The following is a 20,495-nucleotide window of genomic DNA, read 5'->3' as shown; positions in this document are numbered from 1 at the left end:
GATTAGATTAATGCTCGCCCCCAAATCATGTAGACCATTCATGCTCTCAAAATTCCCAATAGTGCAGGGTATTGTGAAACTCCCAGGATCTCTCGGTTTCTGAGGAAGCTTCCTTTGCAGAATGGCGCTGCACTCTTCAGTGAGTGCCACCGTCTCATAGTCCTCCATCTTCCTCTTCTTGGACAGTATTTCCTTCATAAACTTCACATAACTTGGCATTTGTTCAAGTGCCTCGGCAAAAGGTATGTTAATGTGAAGCTTTCGAAAAATATCTTGAAACTTCAAAAATTGTTTGTCAAGAGTCTTCTTTTGAAGTCGCTGAGGGTATGGAATCTTGATGTGGTGCTCATAACTCACTGGTGATTGATTCTTCTCAAGGTCTTCAATAACCTCTTCTTCTACCTTACCCTCATTCTCAGCTTCAACTTATGGTGCAGGTATAGACTTCTTGACTGGCTCTTCCAACTTCTTCCCACTCCTCAAAGAGATTGCGTTGCACTGCTCTTTAGGATTCACCTCTGTATTACTTGGCAAATTTCCTTGAGGCCTATTTTGTAACATATTTGCCAATTGACCAACTTGCATCTCAAGATTCCTGATGGAAGAGCGAGTTTCTTTCATAAACTGTGTTTGAGTGTTGGTGAGAGTCAATAATGCAGCTTGTAATTTATTAGGCCTTTCAGGTGGAGCTTGATTCATTGATTGTTGAGGCCTAGGCTGTTGTGAGGAAGAGGCCTGATGCATAGGTGACTGAGGCATATATTTTTGAAATTGGCCCTGAAACTGAGGTTGCTGGCCCTGATTATTCCTCCAAGAAAAATTGGGATGATTTCGCCATCCAGGATTGTAAGAATTGGCGAAAGGATTATTTACTGGCCTCTGAAAGTTTCCCACCACTTAAACCTGAGCTTGATCCATCGGAATGTTATTATTAACATTGGTAGGGCACTGATCAAAAAAATGAGGACCACCACAGATTTCACACCTGGCTGCCATTTGAACCGCATTAGCAGATACAGTGCTTTGTTGTAATTGTTTAGTGAGTGTAGCTACCTGAGTTGTTAAAGCAGTAATAGCATCCAGCTCATGCACCCCAGCTACCTTTCTAACTCCTGATGATCTTTCCTCAGACCACTGATGATTGTTTGTGGCCATGTCCTCCAGCAGCTCATAAGCACCAGTTGCACTCTTGCTCATAAAAGTACCACCCGCTGTAGCATCAATAATAGTTCTGGTTGTAGGACATAAACCATTGTAAAAATTATGTACTAGCATCCACTGTTCAATGCCATGATGAGGACATCTTCTCAAGAGTTCCTTAAACCGTTCCCAGGCTTCATACAATGACTCTCCATCATTCTGGCTAAAATTATTGATCGCTCCCCTCAATTTAGCAGCTTTGGACGGAGGGAAGAATTTTGACAGAAACTTCTGAGCTAGATCTTGCCAGGTGACAATGGAGTTTGGTTGCAACGAGTTCAGCCAACTTTTAGCTCTGTCCCTCAGAGAGAATGGGAAAAGCCTAAGCTTAATTGCGTCATCACTCACCCCATTGTATCTAAAAGTTCCACACAGCTCCAAAAAATTAGACAAATGGGTGTGAGGATCTTCAGAAGGCAACCCATTAAATTGAACAGAGGATTGCACCATTTGTAGAATAGCTGGCTTGATTTCAAAATTGTTAGCCTCTACAGCTGGTGGGCGTATACTATTTTGTACTCCCGTTAGAGTGGGCAGTACATAATCTCTTAGGCTCCTCTCAGCATTGTTCTGAGCCTGACCCCCTTGTACAATTCCAGGAATTAAAGCATTCCTGCCATCCCCTTCATTTTGTGCCATCTTCACAGATTTCTGGGCCTCCCTCTTGTTCTTTCTGTTTTGCTAGCAGGACTTTTCAATCTCAGGATTCAAAGGAACAAGATTGTCTGCTCATCTTCTGCTACGCATATAACACAGTTCACCTGAGATAGACAAATTAAGCATCTAAACAGATTAGACACAAGAGAAATTAAAATCAAATTAGAATAAAATTTAATTAGACTGATATTGATAATTATTTTCAGTCCCCGGCAACGGCGCCAAAAACTTGTTGCGAGATTTTTGCTATGCAGGTGCACACAGTCGCAATTTGTAATAAAATGGTAAAAACCAAGTATCGTCCTCAAGGACTGATTTATCCATTACTAGTCAATTAATTTCTTGTTCTATTTGATAAATTAAAATTCTTGATTTTTGTAAACATAACAAAAGAAACTATAAAGTGCAGAAACAATAATTGAAAATTAAATGGAATAACAACTAATAGTAAAACTTTTAATTTAACCACTGAAGAAACAAATAGGATATTTAATCTCATCAACTATCCTCCCTATTATTCCCTAATGCAAAGTATGAGTTCTTCTTCTTTTTACCTAATTCAATTAACAAGTTGATACATCAGCCTATAATCATACTATGAATTATAAACTCAACCTAGGTGACAATTTCCTATATTTCTATGGTAAATTGAACCACAAAGGTAGCATTAATCTTGACAACTTAATAAACAGTTACACAATTAACTCAGATACTTTCGTTCTAAATTAGAATTATGTCCAATATAACCACAACAGATTTAAATCTCACTTCTCAGATTTTGACTTAAAAAGATGTATGTCTGACTATAGATGGCCAATCAATAATCAGTCTATAAGAACAGGTTATATGGAATTGAATAAGTTTGAAGAAGAAGAGAATTGAAATTGCATTAGTTCATAATCATAATGCTAATCACAACAAAAATTAAAGATAACATCAGGAAGAAGAAGAAAAACATGTAAAAATACTCCAAGCCTTCAGCCTTCAAAACCAGAACTCCTCCACAGTCCGTACGCCTTTCTCTTCTCTTTTTTGCCTTATAAAAACCTAGGATTGAATTTTTAAAAGAGGCGGGCCGCGGCTCTACATACACCATGCCGCGGCCCGTGTCTAAATTTCTGGGCAATTTGGTCTCTCCATGCCACAGCCCTAGTCAGCCATGCCGCGGCCCGTGTTGCCGAAATCTGGGTTGATGCCCATCTATGTCGCGGCCTTCTCTAGCCATGCCGCGGCCTGAGGATCTCCTTCAAAACAGTGGTTCTGTTTCACCACCTAGTCGCGGCTCTACTTTGCTCATGCCGTGGCTCTTAAGGGATTTCTCAAATTTTCAAGTTTTCATCCCAAAAATTCACCAACACTTCCAAATTATGCTGAGATCCATTATTTCTCAAAATATGTTGACAAACTTGGTTATTTCTTCCCTTTCTTTGACATTTTCCTCCAAGTGTTCAATTCTTCTTGATATTCACAAAGACAAACAAACAAAGCATAAACTCGCACTAAATGAAAGAAAAACAAAATAAAAGACTACTAAAAACATCACCTAAACAGGACAAAAACTAGACTCAACACCTCCGACGCTCCCCTATGACCTCCGAGGCCCGAGACGCCCTAAGCGCCCTAGGGCCACCCACGATACGTGGGTAATGGGCGCACGAGATGATGGGTCTCGCGAGGTGCAGGGCGAGGCGTGGTGAGGTGCGAGACGGGGCTCTTGGGTCGTTGGTGCGAGACACCTGCAACACCCTAGGTGCCACTTCACGAGATGTCGCCTCACGAGACGTAACCCTGCTATGCCTCCGACATGCCCCTGTGACCTCCTCCGCATGAGATGCCCGAAGTACCCCAGGTGCCATTCACGAGACGTGGGTGATAGGCTCGTGAGACGATGGGTCTTGCGAGGTGCCTGGGTACTTGGTTCCTTTGCATGAGGTGATTAGACCTCCAAGTGCACAGTTCTTCGGCCCGAGGCCCTTGAACCTCTAGTGAGGTGGGATCTTACGTTCCCACTAAGAGTGTCGTGAGCCCATTTTCATTTTCCTCAATGAGGCAGAGACCTGCGGGTATATTTTTTGCATCCACACTTGCCCCCCAGTCTAGGAGAGGGCCTTTAGGTGCTTTGGTAGACTCCTCTCTTTGGTTCTTATAAGTAGGCCTCCAAAGCATAGGTTGTGTTTGTGATGATCCTTCTTATTACTTGAGATTGAATGTGATCCTATTATTTAGCTTCGCGGATCCCAATGTAGGTGTTTGGCCCCATATTTGACCATATATCAAGCATTGGACTTGATGGCTAAGAGGAGCCCATGATTCTTATAAATAGGCCTTCATTTCTAGCCCAACATTCACACTTTATCTCTTTAGCTTAGTGGCTTTGGAACCCTTACTCCTTTCAAGAGGTCAGGGGTTTGATTCCTCACCACCTCATTTTGGTTATCCTTTTCTTTTATTATTTTTGTTTATTTATTTTATGCCCATATTCATGCAGGTACTTGGGGACTAAAAGATCCTCTTCCTTTGTTTTTCCAGACGCATACTTTCGACCCTTTGCTTCTCTTTGACCGTTACGGTGCTTTTGACCCTCAACCTCCTTTTAACCACGACAGCGCTCAATTTTTCTTACTTGAGGTATACTTTCTTTCTCCTTTATGTCTACTGGGTCTAAATTAGCACAACTTGGGATGGGTTGCTTTGGTTAGAGCTCGTCTTGAATTAACCCAGTTGCATGCTCTCGTTCATACCCTGTAGTTGGTCACTTAGAGCGCTTGTGCCTAGAGGTTTTGAGTCCACTCCTTTGGGTTTTGTAGCAATCCTCTCATTTACACGTGAACCCTAATTACATATGAGATGAGGTCCCATGACATGTGAAGGATCATCTGGTGCTCCTCCGGGGGTTGAGTTTGTAGACTTATCTTCAGACTTGGAGTCCCCCGAAGACAACCTTCACCAAGACTATGACACTTTGAGGCAGGCCCGTATACGTCATCTTGAGCATATGGCTGAACTTAGATGTAAAATATGGATGGTGGAGAGTGAAAAAGACTTAGTTCTAAGGGGCAGCGGAGTATCTTTCCCCCTTGACCTTAACGAACATATAGCGAACCTTAGGGTGACCCTTTTAGATCTGTAGATGGAGTTGGAGTTTATGGAGGGAAATCTCCCGCCTGAACCCCCTATCCTGTTTTACCCATATGATTGTCATGGGGTCATCTCGGTTTCTCCTCAACCCTTGTTCTCGGTCTACCCTTTCTTAGGGCTTTCAGACTCAGTGCCACGGTGGAAGACCCCTTCTAGGAAGAAAAAATGGAGGGTAAAGTGCCCTGTTTCTACCTCACCTTTTTCTTTTGGTTTTGCAGATATGTCAAAGAGAGTACAGTGATAGGTGGCCCCTGAGAAGCCAGATCCTAGTCCCCTATTGGCATCTACCATAGTGTCCCACATGTCTGAAAACAAATTGCTAGAATTAGCAGAGAAATACCGTGTTGGCAAGGAGTACAAGTTATACGCTCCTTTGAACAAGTGTCGGGCTGATAACCCTTCTCAAGGCTATGTGGCCATGAGTGAGCACATCTTGAAGGCGGGTGGCACAATTCCATTACAGCTATTTTTTGTCATGGTTCTCAAACATTTCGACCTTGCTCCGCTCCATGTGGCACCCAACAGCTGGCTGACTTTGAGCTGCCTCTACATGGTTTTTATGGAGCTTAACAGGTGTGCTCCCACGACTCAAGAGGTGCATTACATGTACAACCTCATGTCCACTCCTAAATGCAAAGGCTTTTATTTCCTGCAGAAATCCAATTCTCAGGTCTCCTTGATAGAGGGTTCTGTGTCCAACCCAGGGACCTGGAAGCAAGACTTCTTCTTCGTGAAAGGTCCCCTTTCTGTTCGTGAGCACTTTCGCTCATCTCCTAGTAAGTACTTCAAGTTTTTTTTTTGAACTTACTGTTTTGGAACTAATGTTCATATTGGCCATTGTGTTGATTTTGCAGAGAACTTCATCATTTTTGACATTTCCGAGTCGCAGGCGGATGCAGTCGACAGTTTTCTCGATGCTGACCCTGTCAAGAAAATGTTTGCCCGTCTTTTCACCGTGACCAACCTCAACCATTGCAAGCTATCCATAGTTTCGGAGCCTGAGTTGTTGTGGCATATTTCTGACAAGAGGAAAAAGGTGATTTTAGCTGATCCTTTCTTGGATGGGGGTGATGCTGAGTGTGTGCCCAAGGAGGTTTCCCCAGAACACAGGCGACCTCGCAGATCATCTCTGTCTCCTAGGGGGTTCCCTCCTTTAGCCCCTAAGGACCATGACATGGCCTCTCACTCCCACGATCATCATCCATGACGAGGGGCTTTGTCTGTCCCTTTTCTGAGGACTACGATGCTTTCCTTCATGCTTCCCTTAATCCTGGTTCGTCAGGGGCTCATTTTCCTGATATTCCTGCGCCCCCTCCTCCTTCAGTGAGCGGGTCATCTGTCCCTACCCAGCTAGGCACCCCTGAATTGGAGGGGGCACCCTGGGTAGGCAGCGTGGTGACCTCTTTTGGCCAACGGTATACCCGGTTCGCCGGGGATCTTCCTAAGGCTGATTGGAGAGGTATCGGGAGTTCCACCATGTCAGAGCTTAGGGAGACTCTTGTGCGCTCTGCTACTTGGGTGATTTCATGTATCTTACATCGGCCTGCCTTACCCCTTTTTTTTTTCTCATCGTCATTATTGTTATTTTTCTTGTGCAAACTTATACAATGGCCCAAGGATTTTCCGACTCGGCACAGGACCTCTCCTCGTCGAATGCTGAAAGGGACCGTCTAACGGTCAAGGTTCAAGGGCTCGAGAGGGAACTTATTGAAACCAACCTTAAGCTTGAGAAGGCCCTGACGAAAGCCTCTTCATCATCAAAAAAGTAGAAGAGGGCGACTGCCAAGGCAGTGATGCTGCAAGATAAGGTTACTCGCTTAGAGGCCGATCTTAAGGGAGCAGAGGCCAAAATCCCAAAGGTGCAGAAGAGGGTCACTTCCTTAGAAGCAAATTTGGCCGATATCGAGTATAAATCCATAGAGCGCGCCCTCTACGAAGTATGGAGGCAAAATCCTAACTTCAATTTCTCCTCCTTTGGTGAGCAGGTCGTTGCCATGGTGGCCGAGTGGAATGCCTACGGCAAAAGGCCTTAAGATCTTGCTTTTGCAATTTTTACCGTTCAGTTAAATGTGGTTCTATGCTCATTTGAGCCTTATTTTGTTTTTAATTTCTCTGAGTCCTGTCACATTATCAGAACTATCTTTTATATATATATATATGCATATTTGATCATTTGCTTTTGTTCCTCTATTTTTGAGATCCTTTTGAACTCGCACAGTGGGGTTCGATAGGTTCTTTTTTTTTTTTGCATATACTTTATTGTTTATCAAGCTTGAGGTCCTTTGGATCCCATACAAAGGGGTTCGATAGGACTCTCTTTGGTGCCTCTTGATTGTATCTATAAGGATATATTGAACCTTTGGGTTCTAGTTATTCTTTTATATATTTTTGCGCGCGCTTATTATTCTTTGAGAGAAGCATCGTTCTCGTCATTATATATAGTACTATTTTTGCAAGGGTCTTTTTTAGGACCCTTTTTGGCTGGACGACTTGGTGGCCGCTCTAGGCTTATTAGTGGGTGCTTCTCCTGAGGCACTTCCTCTTGTGGAAGCATTTACCCTTATTTGGAGGCTTTTCTTGTAGGACCTTTTGACCTCCTTGATGTTCATAAGGGTAGCTAATCTTTGTGAACTCAAGTGATGCCTTGGAAGGTCTTCTTCTTTATTTATAAGGGTTTTTTTTTTATATATAAGGGTCTCGTTTAGGGCCCCCTTTTTTATATGTAAGGGTCTCATTTAGGACCCTTTTTTGGCTATATACTCTGCCCCCAAGTTGTTGGCGAGATTTATCTCGATAGGCACTTTGATCATTTCATTCTCGCATTTTGATAATCATTGTAAATGAGGTTTAGATAGTGCGATCATTTTGCTCAAACAAGAGTTCTTACTACATATTCATTTAATGCCACAACATATTCATTGGAAATGAGTGAAGCACATGGTAACCTATGGTGACTTCGTTCTTACTACATATCAAGGAGTTTAAATCCGCCTTCTACCTTATAGCTATTACATTAGACTTGCACGTTTAGATAGAAAAATAACATTCTTGCCTCAGACTTGGATGTCTTACTAATAATATTTTTTTAGATGCTCTGCGTTCCATGCTCTAGGTACCATGATATCATCCAAGTGTGCCAGCTTGTAGGTTATAGGGGCACCACCTGGGCAACTTGGTAGGGCCCTTCCCAGTTTTCCCCTAATACACCTGCGCTCGGGTCTCGAGTGTTGGGCAGGACTTTCCTTAACACAAGGTCTCCGACCTTGAACACCCTCTCTCGCACCCTTGAATTTCAGTATCTTGCGGCTCGTTGCTGGTACGTTGCCAACTTCAGTTGTGCTCTTTCTCTCCTAGCTTCCAACAAGTCCAAATTCCCGGCTAATGTTGCGATATTAGCCTGGTCATCATATGCTTGTGTGCGGATGGAGTTAATCTTCATTTCTATTGGAAGGACAGCCTCGTAGCCATAGGCTAAGGCAAAAGGCATCTCTCCAGTGGTGGAACAAGGCGCGGTCCTGTAGGCCCAAAGCACATTGGGATGTTCTTCGACCCAAGCTCCTTTCAAATTTCCCAACTTTGTTTTCAAATTCCTTTTTAGGATCTTGTTGATGGCCTCCACTTGTCCATTGGCTTGTCGGTGTACTACAGTGAAGAAACTCCTCTTGATTCCCTTTTCCTTGCAATATTCCTCGAACATTCCCCCTTCAAATTGCGTCCCATTGTCAGATATTATCTTGTAGGGTACTCCAAACCTGCAGATGATATATTTGTTGATGAAGGTGGTGATTTGCTTAGCCGTTATGTTGACCAGAGGCTCTGCTTCCACCCATTTAGTAAAATAATCGATTGCTACCACTGCGTATATTGCTCCTCCTCTTCCTGCTGGCAATGCTCCAATCAAGTCGATCCCCCACACAACGAAGGGCCACGGACTGGTCATGCTCACCAGCTCATTTGGTGACTATCTGGGGTAATTTGCACGCCTTTGGGACTTGTCACACCTTTTCACAAAATTGCTCGCGTTCTTCTCCATGGTAGGTCAATAATACCCTGGCGGATTGCCATTTTTGTCGTGGACTGCCCCTAGCATGATTTCCACATTCCCCTTCGTGTATCTCTCGCAGAATGTTTAAAGCCTCACCCTTATCTACGCACTGTAGGAGCGGGGTAGAGAAGCATCTCTTATATAAGACTCCATCTACTAGGGTGTATTGGGCTACTTTGTAAGTCAACTTACGGGCATCTCTTTTGTCCAAAGTCAAGGTTCCGTCATTTAATTACTTCACGATGGGTGCAAATCATGACTCCTCAGGGCTATTGACCATATGGATCTTTTCTTCTGCTATGCTCGGCTTGGAAAGGTATTCAGCTGGGATGGACTCAACTGTGTCTTCGTCTCGAGTAGAGGAAAGTTTTGTAAGAGCATCACCGTTTGTGTTTTTCTCCCTCAGGATCTGTTCTATGGTGTATTTTTTGAACTGATGCAAATACCCTTTCACCTTGGTGAGATATGCAGCCATTTTTGGGCCTCTAGCTTGATATTCACCCTTCATTTGAAACACTACCAGCTGTGAGTCACTAAAGACATGCAAATGGGTTACCTTTAATTCCTTAGCTAGCTGCAGGACAGCCAACAGTGCCTCATACTCTGCTATGTTGTTGGAAGCTTCGAATCTGAATCTTAAGGCGCAATACATCCTATGCCTCTCATGTCCCATCATCACTATGCCAACACCGGCTCCTCCTTCGTTAGATGCCCGTCTACATGGAGGCTCCATTCTTCAGGGTGCTTTTCCCTTTCACCCACCGGTTCATCCTCTTCTACTTCTCCCTCCTCATGGGGTCGGTGTGCAAACTCGACTATAAAGTCTGCAAGTACCTACCCGTTGATTGAGGTGATTGGGGTGTAAGTGATGTCAAATTGACTTAATTCAATCGACCACTTTAACAACCTTCCCAAAGTTTCTGGTTTGTGCAAGACATGATACAAAGGGGTGTTGGTGAGCACCTCGATAGAATGAGCATGAAAATAGGGCCTCAGCTTTCGAGAAGCCACTATCAAGGCATATGCCAACTTTTCTATTTCTTGGTACCGGGTTTCTGCGTCTACCAACTGCTTGCTCACATAGTACATGAGCTACTGATGTTTCTTTTCTCCTTTGACCAAGGCGGCACTTATAGCATGCTCTGATACGGCTATATACAAGTACAACTTTTCCCCTTTTGTTGGCTTGGCCAAAAGGGCTGGTTTTCCAAGTTGTTCCTTTAGCTTAGTGAAGGCTTCCTGACAATCACCATCCCAAGCAAACTTTTTGCTCCTTTTTAGGATGTTGAAGAAAGGGAGGCATTTATCACTGGACCTGGAGATGAACCTATTGAGGGCTGCTACTGTCCCTGTTAAGCACTGCACCTCCTTCTTGCTTCGTGGTGGGCTCATTTCCAGCAATGCCTTGATTTTTTCAGGGTTGGCCTCGATACCTCAGGAATTCACCATAAAACCCAGGAACTTCCCTGATGAAACTCTGAAGGTGCACTTGAGCGGGTTCAGCTTCATTATGAACTTTCGGAGGGTGTTGAACATCTCACTGAGATCGTTTATGAGCTCTTCTGCCTTCTCTGTCCTTACCAGCATATCGTCCACGTATACTTCCATATTCCTTCCTATTTGATTTGCAAACATTTGGTTCACCAGCCTTTGATAAGTGGCTCCTGCGTTCACTAAACCAAAAGGCATCACTCTGTAGCAATAAAGCCCCTTGTCTTTTATGAACGAAGTGTGCTCTTCATCGACCGAGTTCATGGATATTTGGTTGTACCCAGAATATGCATCCACGAAGCTAAGTAGCTCGTGCCCCGATGTGGCATCTACTAACTGGTCTATCCTTGGAAGCAAGAAGATGTCCTTAGGACAGGCTTTATTGAGGTTACTACAGTCCACACAAGTCCTCCACTTTCCGTTGGGCTTTAGGACTAACATTGGGTTTGATACCCATATTGGGTAGAATGCCTCTCGGATAAACCCATTTTCCTTCAACTTGTCAACCTCTTCTTTTAAGGCAGCGTATCTTTCCGGGTCTAGTGCTCTCCTTTTCTGCCTCACAGGCCTTGCTTTTGGGTCAATGTTTACGTGATGACACATGACTGATGGGTCTATTCCTACCATGTCCTCGTGACTCCAGGAGAATACGTTGAGGTTGGCTTTCAGAAATTCTACTAGCTTCTCCTTCAACTTTCTCAATGGCTTATTCATGACTGTGACTTTTTCAAACTCCTCTACCGGCTCGGCTATAGGTTCTTCTGCGACTCGCGGGTCCAACTCGTGCGGGTTCGCGCCTTCATGCACAACCATTTCCATAGGCACTGATGGCTTTGTGACCGTGCGGAGGGATGTGTTATAACATTCCCTCGCTTCCTTCTACTCTCCTTTCACGCTTTCTATTCCCTCGAGAGTTGGGAATTTCATAGCTAAGTGGTACACCGAAGTTATCGCCTTCAATTCTCTTAGACAGGGTCTCCCTAATACAGCATTGAAGGCCGAGGCGCAATCTACCACGACAAAGTTTGCCATTATGGTGGTTTTTCTGGGTTGTTCTCCCATGGTGAGGGTTAACTCAATTGCCCCTAGGGGTTGTATTAAATCTCATGTAAATCCATATAGGGAGGTATTGCAAGGCTTTAGGTGGCGGATGTTTAGTTTCATTTTCTCTAAAGCTGGGTGATATAGGATGTCCATAGAGCTTCCATTATCCACCAAGACCCAATGCACACTTATGTTTGCAAGCTGGACAGTCAACACCAAGGGGTCATTATGAGGGAAATGTACACCCCGTGCATCTTCTTCATTGAAGGTTATCAAGTCATTATCAACCTTGAAACTCTTCGGGGGGCATTGCTCCAAACTTAAGATGCATGGTGGTGGATTCGTCTGGCCTCTCTAGCATATTTATCTCGCCCCCTTCTTGATTCGCCTCCAAATCCTGGCCCTCAAAAAATGGTCCTAACTTCTCCTTGTACATCCGGGGCCACCTCTCATGCCCGTGGCGAGGATACCCTTCTTCTAGTCTTTGGTTCTCTTTGCGGATGTATCTGCCCAAATGTCCCCTGCGTATAAGCTCTTCGATTTCTATTTTCAAATGGTTGCATTCTGCGGTGGTATGGCCGATATCTTTATGATTCTGGCAATATTTACTGGGGTCTCTTTTTTACCGGTCCTTTTTCAATGGCGGGGGTCTTCTAAAAGGGACCTGGTTTTAATTTGTGATGAAAATATGTTCCCTAGCATGGGTGAGGTCAGCATAAAAGCTTTTAGGAGCCTTGCCTGCGCTCATTAGTGTGTTGGGGCTTCAGAGGTCGATCATCTCTTGTTCTTTCATAGACCCTCTTCTTCTTTGCATCGCTTTGGCTTCCCGAATTGAGGGTTTTGGTGGGGACTGGCCTTTTCCAACCTTAAGGCTTTCTTGGCCATCCTCTACGCGAATATATTTATGTGCCTGCTCATAGAAATTGTCCAAATCTGTGACCTCTTTCTTGAGAATGTTATCCCATAACTTACTTCCTGGGCATACTCCGGCTGTGATGGCCATTTTTAGTCCTCTATGGGTCAAGCTCCATACCTTGGCTGCCTCCATATTGAACCTGTGGATGTAACACTTCAGACTCTCATTTTGTCCTTGTTTAACGTTAGCGAGGCTGGTGCCCGGCATTTTGTAATCATGCACGGCATGAAGTTTCTAGAGAAATTCATCAGAAAATTGTTGCCAAGACCTGGTGGACCCTGGTCGAAGTCTTTTGAACCATTTGTACGCAAGTCCTTTCAATGTGACAGCAAAGAAGTGGCACCTGGCTCCGCTACTAATCCCCCTTAACTTCATCAGATCCTTAAATGCGTCCAGATGGTACTTGAGATCTGCGTTTCCTTCATATGGGGTCATATGAGGCTCCTCTAAGTTGGCTGGGAGCCGGATGGCTTGGATTTCCTTAATGAAGGGTGATTCATGGTCGAACTCGTCCTCAATGGTTTGTCCTCCAGATGCAGTGATGATCTTGCTCCGTAGGCTCCTCATTCTATGTCTAGGTCTTGTCTCCACTTGTTCAAGGAGTCTCTCAATGTGGACGGGTTAGAATCTCCCTTTCCTTTGCCCTCCCGGGGTGCCATAGGAGGCGTAGTCCTTTTATCCGCCCTTTTCTTATTGAGTTCCTCTCATAAATACGAGGGTGCTTTCCTTGAGGTGACTTCGACTTCATTACAAGGGCCAGCGTTGTTCTTCTGCTCTGGCCTCTGGGGCTGCTTCGGTGGTCCGAGATGTTCATGCTGCTTTGTCCAGGGGGTATTACTGGTGGAGAGTTGAGTCCTCCCATCATCCACTGGGACTGTGGTTTCTGCTCCCTCTTGACCTCTCTCTTTTCGCCTAGGGAGAGATATTTTTTATTTTCCTTGTAGCAGGCCATTCAACACATCTTGCATGTTATCTAAGGTGGTTTCTAGCCTTTAATTCTTACGGTGCAGTTCACGTATCTCCTCTTTGTAAAATCGAGATCTAGAAATTGAGCTCACAGAATGGACCCAGGGATGCTTGTCAGGTCTGCACGTTGATGGGCCCGGATCTTGCCGACCAGAGTTTGGCACCTGCGGTGGCCTTGGGGCGGGAACTCATCGGCATCTCTTGCAGGGGCAACTGTTGACCTTGGACGATTCTCATCAGGTGGGATGGCCAAGGATGAGGCCTCCCTTTCATCTTCATGAACCTCGGGCTCCTTTAGGGCCTCCACAATTTTGGGTGGAGGAGGATTCTTCATGGAGACTTTCAGCTGATCTCCATCAAGGTGGACCTCCACCTCTCGTGGCTCTCTCAGTCGTTTAGAACATCTTGGCATTTTTTTCCTTGCCGAAATCAATGGAAGAATAGTGGCTTTGCACTTATTCTTCCCACAGACGGCGCCAAACTATTGACGGTGAGAACTCGTCAATGAAGTTAAGTTACAAAAAATCAAAGTATATATCTTTAAAATGAAAAACTTCACGGATCAAATAAGAAATTTAGAAAATAGTTGCAGAAAGAAAAATGGAGAAAAGAACTTGTATTTCTCTTGGTATAAAGCTATAGTGTTTTTTCAACCCCCTTCAATGTTGAAGCTAGGATCCCTTTATAGTGGGCTCTAATGGCCCCTGATACATTGTGGTTCAGGGGACCAGATCGTACATAAGTACATTGTCAGGGGAGTGGTATCAGGTGTAGTGGTGTTGGCTCCAGTACATGGTCTGAGTATGTGGGGATGCCACCACTACTTATTTAGTACGAGTGTCAGAGAAATGGTACCAGACTTAGTGGTGCATGTGGTTGTCATGTCGGCTCTGATGTATGGTCAGAGACATGTAGGTCATGTCACCACTCCTCGTACTTCCACTACTTGTCTTTAAATGTTGAAATCTCCGTAGGTCCTCATAGGAGACACGATCTTGAGGTGGAGGGTGCGAGACACCTGGTGCATGCAGGGGCCGCAGCGTGAAACGGGGCCCTTGGGTCATTGGCGCGAGGCAGTTTTTGGGCGAGGGGTGGTGAGGTGCGAGATGGGGCTCTTAGGCCCTTGGTACGAGACGAGGCCCTTGGGTAGTTTGCACGAGGCGCTTGTGGGCGAGGTGCATGGCGAGGCGTGGTGAGGCGCGAGACGCCCACAACACCCCAAGTGCCACTTCATAAGATGTGGCCTCGCGAGACGTGACCCTGCGACACCTCTGACGCTCCCCTATGACCTCCTCGGCACGAGATGCCCGAAGCACCCCAATGCCACCCACGAGACGTGGGTGATGGGCGCGCGAGACGATGGGTCTCGCGAGGTGCAGGGCGAGGCGTGGTGAGGCACGAGACGGGGCTCTTGGGTCGTTGGCGCGAGACACCTACAGCACCTCAGGTGCCACTTCGTGAGATGTGGCCTGACGAGACGTGACCATGCGATGCCTCCTACACGCCCCTATGACCTCCTCAGCACGAGACGCCCGAAGCATCCCAGGTGCCATTCACGAGACGTGGGTGATAGGCTCGCGAGACGGTGGGTCTCGCGAGGTGCCTGGGTACTTGGTGCCTTTGCATGAGGCGCTTAGACCTCCGGGTGCATAGTGCTTTGGCCCGAGGCACTTGAACCTCCATTGAGGTGGGATCCTGCGTTGCCACTATGAGTGTCGTGAGCCCATTTTCATTTTCCTCAACGAGGCAGAGACCTGTGGGTGGATTTTTTGCATCCACAATATTCATTAACAGGGGTTCGAGGCCTGAAGACAACCCGGGTGCAGTTTTCTTACCTCGAGTTCCATGCAATAGACGATACAGACTCAAGTATGATCCTGAGTCCGAGCCTTGCGATAATCTAGTCACAACACAAGCATACTCTTATTACGGATTAACTTCAAATCCCAAGCCTCACGCCAGACTCTATTATTAAGATTACAATTCCCAATTGTTTAGATGTTGGAAACGTCCTCCGCCCAAGTGGGCCACCAAATGGATTCCCTAACTCCCTGAGCCCTAATCCTAAAATTAGCAAAAAACTAAATTTTTGGGCACTAAGAAATTATTTTTGTAATAACCCGGATAATATTTATTTTATTTTATTTGATAATGTGAATAAATTTTGTTATGATATTTAAAATAATATTGGGTATATTATCTTAATTAAAGGATAACTGAGTGGATCGCTTAGACAGTCTTTGAGGACTTTAGACTAAAGATAAATATAAATGAAATATTTATCTTTAGATATAGTTTTGGCGTGTAACTCATTAATATAGCTTTAGAATAATCAAAGAAAATTATTGGGCTATCGTAGAATATTTTTTTGGAGTTTTAGACTATGAGCATATGTGTTAGAAACACATTAATCATTAAAACATTTTTAGACAATGGTTTATCCTTGAGTCAAAATATTGAAGCATCATTGAGGTATAGATTATGGTGTAAGCGTATAATTATTTAAATGGAATATTAATTCATTATAAGCGATAATGAGTGGTTGCATGATGATCATGGATGCCTAAAGTTGTATTAAATTATTATGGGAAATTGAGCACATAAAATTCCATGAAATGGCACCATAGGTTTGGCCAACCCTAGTTAGGAGATAATTATTTATTTACTTTATTTTAAATTAAATGGGTTTTTTCCAAGAGATATAAGCTGATATGGGCAGCTACCATATCCATAATATGCCAAGAATTTTTTAAATTTAGAGAGAAATGAGTGAAGGAATGCTAGAGAGAAAATGAGAACTGGAGAAAAAGAACCTAAGGGTTCTTTAAGGTTCTAGGTGGGCTAGTTCATCTAAAGGATAAGGATTTTGATCATCTTCTCCTGTTAATTATAATCTAGAATGGCGTTCTAAATATTTATTGTGCATGTGTAGAAGTTGGAAAGCAAGAAGGAGAGAAATACAACTATAGTTTCTGCCAAGGGAAGATAAAATACAAATAGTAAGTTTGATTCTTTTCCCTTTATAGTTTCACCCATGGATGAGTTCTTATAAGCCTTGATTGTGATTGTTGAGTTTAAGAGACCAAAAGGGGGAAGAACACTTGCCATGGAAGGTGAGATGACGTTCTTGGTTTCTCTCTTCAATTTTTTGAATGATTTTAAACATGTGATTTTGAGTTTTGACTATGATAAATGCATAAGAGTTTGTGATCTTAGAATTTTGATGGATTTGGATCTGATTTGATGATGGATCTAGAAGTTTTTTGGGGTAGTTAACATTTAGTCTGGTTGTTACCATTCTTGAAAGCATCACCACTAGCTTTAATGGAGGGTTATCAGCGCTAAGATGGTGCAAGAGGCTGGGTTGCTAACACCCAAAGCATGGCACGCAGATAAGTGTGTGATCAGGCTAAGAGAGAGAGCACCAACCCATTGGGTCTTTGGTGTGTAAAGAGGCGATTACAAACCACCATGTGGTGGTGGTTATGGTGGTGGTGGACTATAACCATGGCCATGATTGGTGGTAGCCGTGGTTGTTGTTGATGATGATGATGATGATGATGATGGCGAGATCATGATTATGTTGATGATGCTAAGAAAAAGAGAGAGAGGCTCGGGTGAGCTTTAGGGAGGCTTTGTGGCCAAGACATGCATGGGCCATGCAAAGGTCGTGCACGTGGGATGCATGATAGGCTTGAAGTTCTTGGTTGGCTAAGGGCTCAGGATTTTATTTAAGGCTTGGGATTTCAAGATTGAGTCTCGAGATAATGTTATAAAGGGACAGAAAATAATTAGGGCTAAGTACAATACCCAAGAAGGGCCTAATGCTCAAGATTTAAGACGAGGCTCAAGAAGTGGGCTTTGTAATATCCGCTTTCTCAAAAGGATAGTTTTGTAAAAAAAGTTATTTTCCCATTAAGGATATTTTAGTCACTTTACATATTTAAGTTTCGATATTTAAGAAACGTCATTTGACAATAAAATTCATGAACTCTTAGACATGAGTATATTGCCTATTTTCCAATAAATTTAATTTTATTTATTTTACTATTATTATTATTATTGTTGTTGTTGTTGTTGTTGTGAGCATAATAACAATAATTATAATATGGTGTGGTGATTAAATGATTATTATATGAATATTATTATTATGGATTGATTTTTTATTTTATTATATAATAATATGGAATATTTGTATAGACCACTATACCCTTTTAAAATGTTCTGAGGCCAATTAGGGAATATAAAATGTGAGATAATTTGACTACTTCTCAAATTTTGAAATTAAAGGGAATGTTGTTATTTTCTTCTATTTTTTTAATATTTTCCTTTTTCTTTTGATTTGTAGGGAGGTATTCAACCAAGCAAGTATGTTTCTTTTGTTTTATTTAAATCACAACTAGGGTTGCCTCTTTTATCAGCATAAGTCGTGGGAAGAGCAGAGAGAGGTTTTGCTGAGTTTTCTTTAAACCCGAGAGAGAGAAAGTGGGGATTTTTGTTTCGATACACTTGGGAAAATTTTGGGCTGCTTTGAGTGTTTTAGAATCATTCTTTAGGGTCTAAAAACAACATTTAACGTGACAAAATGGATTTAGAGGGTCGAATTCAAAGAACACCATTTTTCTTCTTGAAAAATGATGTTCTTGGAGGATTTCAGATGTTTAGAAAGATTAGAGGGGCCCCAAGAAGTGTTTTGGACATGAAGAAACCGCTTGAAAAGCTCTGAAACAAGATTTTGCATTGCAACCACCATTTTTGGCAGTACAGTTGCAACGGGGAAGAATAGCATGGTCCAACCACTGTGCTACGAATTTCCGATGCTTCAGGGGTTAGTTGAGGTGTTGGGACTCTTTGGAACAACTTTGAACCGGTTTGGCATGTCAAAAACATGCTGAAAGAGGAGCTAGAATCTCGCCAGTGATGGAGAAGAAGAAGATTCTTATGAGCTCACTAAAATCCCATTTTCGTGGGTTTTTTCTTCGGTTTTTTAATATCCAATGATTGTGTGATGCTCTTGAACTTTTTTTGGAATTTTTTCTTATGTGTGTGATTTTCTATGAATTATAAGTGAAAATAATTAGATAAAATAATTGTTTTAGAGGGTTTTGATCAAGTAAATATGTTGATAATTCTTATGTGGTAATGTCATCACCCCAGCCACTGTTGATAGTTATTTCATATTTTTATTTTAAATGATTTAATTTTTGGTTAAAATTTTCTTGTTAGTGATACGGATATATAATTAATGAAATAGGTTTGAAGTATCTAAAAATTTTGTAAAATTTGGGGGCTGTATAATCTAATTTTTAAATGTTAAAAATCATATTGAATCTGGTTTTGAGGTTATAGGTTGTTAATTTACTAATTTTCAAGTAAATTGTGATAATTAGTTCTTAAATATGATTTAAAGGAATTAATTATCTAAATGGATGTACTCACTATTTCGATGTTATTTTAGGGGTTGTAAAATAATATTGAATGTGGAGAATGATTTTAGGGACATACTTGAGTTTTGTTTTTAATTGGGTAATTAGTCTATAATTTTAATGCTTTAAGATGTGATTTTTGGCATGAAATATTGAATATTATGCATGATTAATATTTCAATATTATGTAATGGGTTAAACTTATTTTAAAATCACTTTAAGGTATATAAGGCTCATTTTGATTATTATATGGATTTTTAGAAATTAGTTTGATATAAATAGCTAATTTTGGACTATAAAGGTATTTTCGTAAAATTTCACGTAAAAAGTTATTGCATAAATACATTTGTTATGTTGGAATGATTTCTTATGGACTAATTTAGTTCTTGAAAACCACGCAAGGTGATTTTGGTGATTTGTATTGCGTTTGTAGACCTAATATCAAATTTGGGTCTTGCTTGTGTTTTGAAACTTTGTTTTCGATACTTAAATGAATTTTGAGATTCGATATTGTCTTGAGAGTGTTTAGGGTCTATTTTGACAAGGAAATTAACAAGAAGGTTCGGGAGGTGAAATGTTACTTTATTGCAAATAAGGTAAGAAGAGTGGACACTTGTGCATAGGGTTTACACTCGGTTAATTGTTAATTTTGTTAGGAATTGTTAGCATAATTAGATGCTAGGTGATTGTTTGCTTATGTATGGATTGAATGTGTTTTGTATGATGCCTATGTTTAGTGCATGAGTTTTGGTCGTGGCTATCTGTGTGCGAATAATACTTGCATGGATTTTGTTGTTATCATGGGTGAGAATAATTCATGGTAAGTTATTCCCCGTGTGAATGTCATGTGTGCAAATAGCATGTGGCAAGGCAAGCTACATTACAGGTCTGATCAACATGAATGTGAGTCATTTGATTGCATGTGAGAATAATGTGCATGTTGGTGACTGTTGTGATGTATGTGAGCATAGCATGCATGTATATATGTTTATGATTGTAATATGAGATTGAGATTATTGTTTTACGTTTGTTGGGAAGGTTGTGTCCATCACAGCTCTTCTTACTAGGTGTTAACGCACGGATACTCTGTGTTGCAGGTAAAGGAAAGTCAAAGCAGTTAGATGATGGCTCAAGGCGATGGCTTTACATGACTAGGGATCAGGCTGCAGTGATTTGATATTTATTACTTTTTAATAAGGCATTTGGGGTAATGTCACATATTTTTATTTTAAAATGTTGGTTATGAACTTAAGTAATATTTTGTCCACATTAGTTTTGTTATTGTTTTAAAATACTAATCTATTTTGTTTTTAAATGATGAGATCTCATGCATGGTTTCAATTGTTTAAACAAGTTTGAATGTCTTAACAGTTTATTTCATTAAAACAAACTATTAAATAATATATCCATAAATTAGGATGTTATAGGCTCAGTGCTCAAAAAATGATAATTGAGATTTATAGTTGGATTCAAGAATCCAGAAAGTATTTTGAACGACTAGAAAATACTTTAATGATTAAGTTAAGATATAATTTATGCTTGGGGCTTGGTTTTATGTCAGGGCTCTAGATGTATGCCTAGGGGCTCGGGAATTAGATTAAATGCTCGACAA

General features: G+C 42.1%; 1 non-coding gene across 1 annotated transcript; it reads left to right on the top strand.

Annotated features, from left to right (window-relative positions):
• Positions 1–1,285: 1,285 nt before the first annotated feature.
• On the top strand, positions 1,286–1,392 carry LOC133787399 (small nucleolar RNA R71). The gene has a single exon (XR_009872424.1). It is a non-coding gene; the product is annotated as a small nucleolar RNA R71 (small nucleolar RNA).
• The last annotated feature ends 19,103 nt before the right edge of the window (positions 1,393–20,495 follow it).

This window comes from Humulus lupulus, chromosome 6, assembly GCF_963169125.1.
Source record: "Humulus lupulus chromosome 6, drHumLupu1.1, whole genome shotgun sequence".
Taxonomy (NCBI): domain Eukaryota; kingdom Viridiplantae; phylum Streptophyta; class Magnoliopsida; order Rosales; family Cannabaceae; genus Humulus; species Humulus lupulus.
The sequence above is the reverse complement of the archived record's forward strand: the minus strand, read 5'-3'. Positions and strand labels throughout refer to the sequence as shown.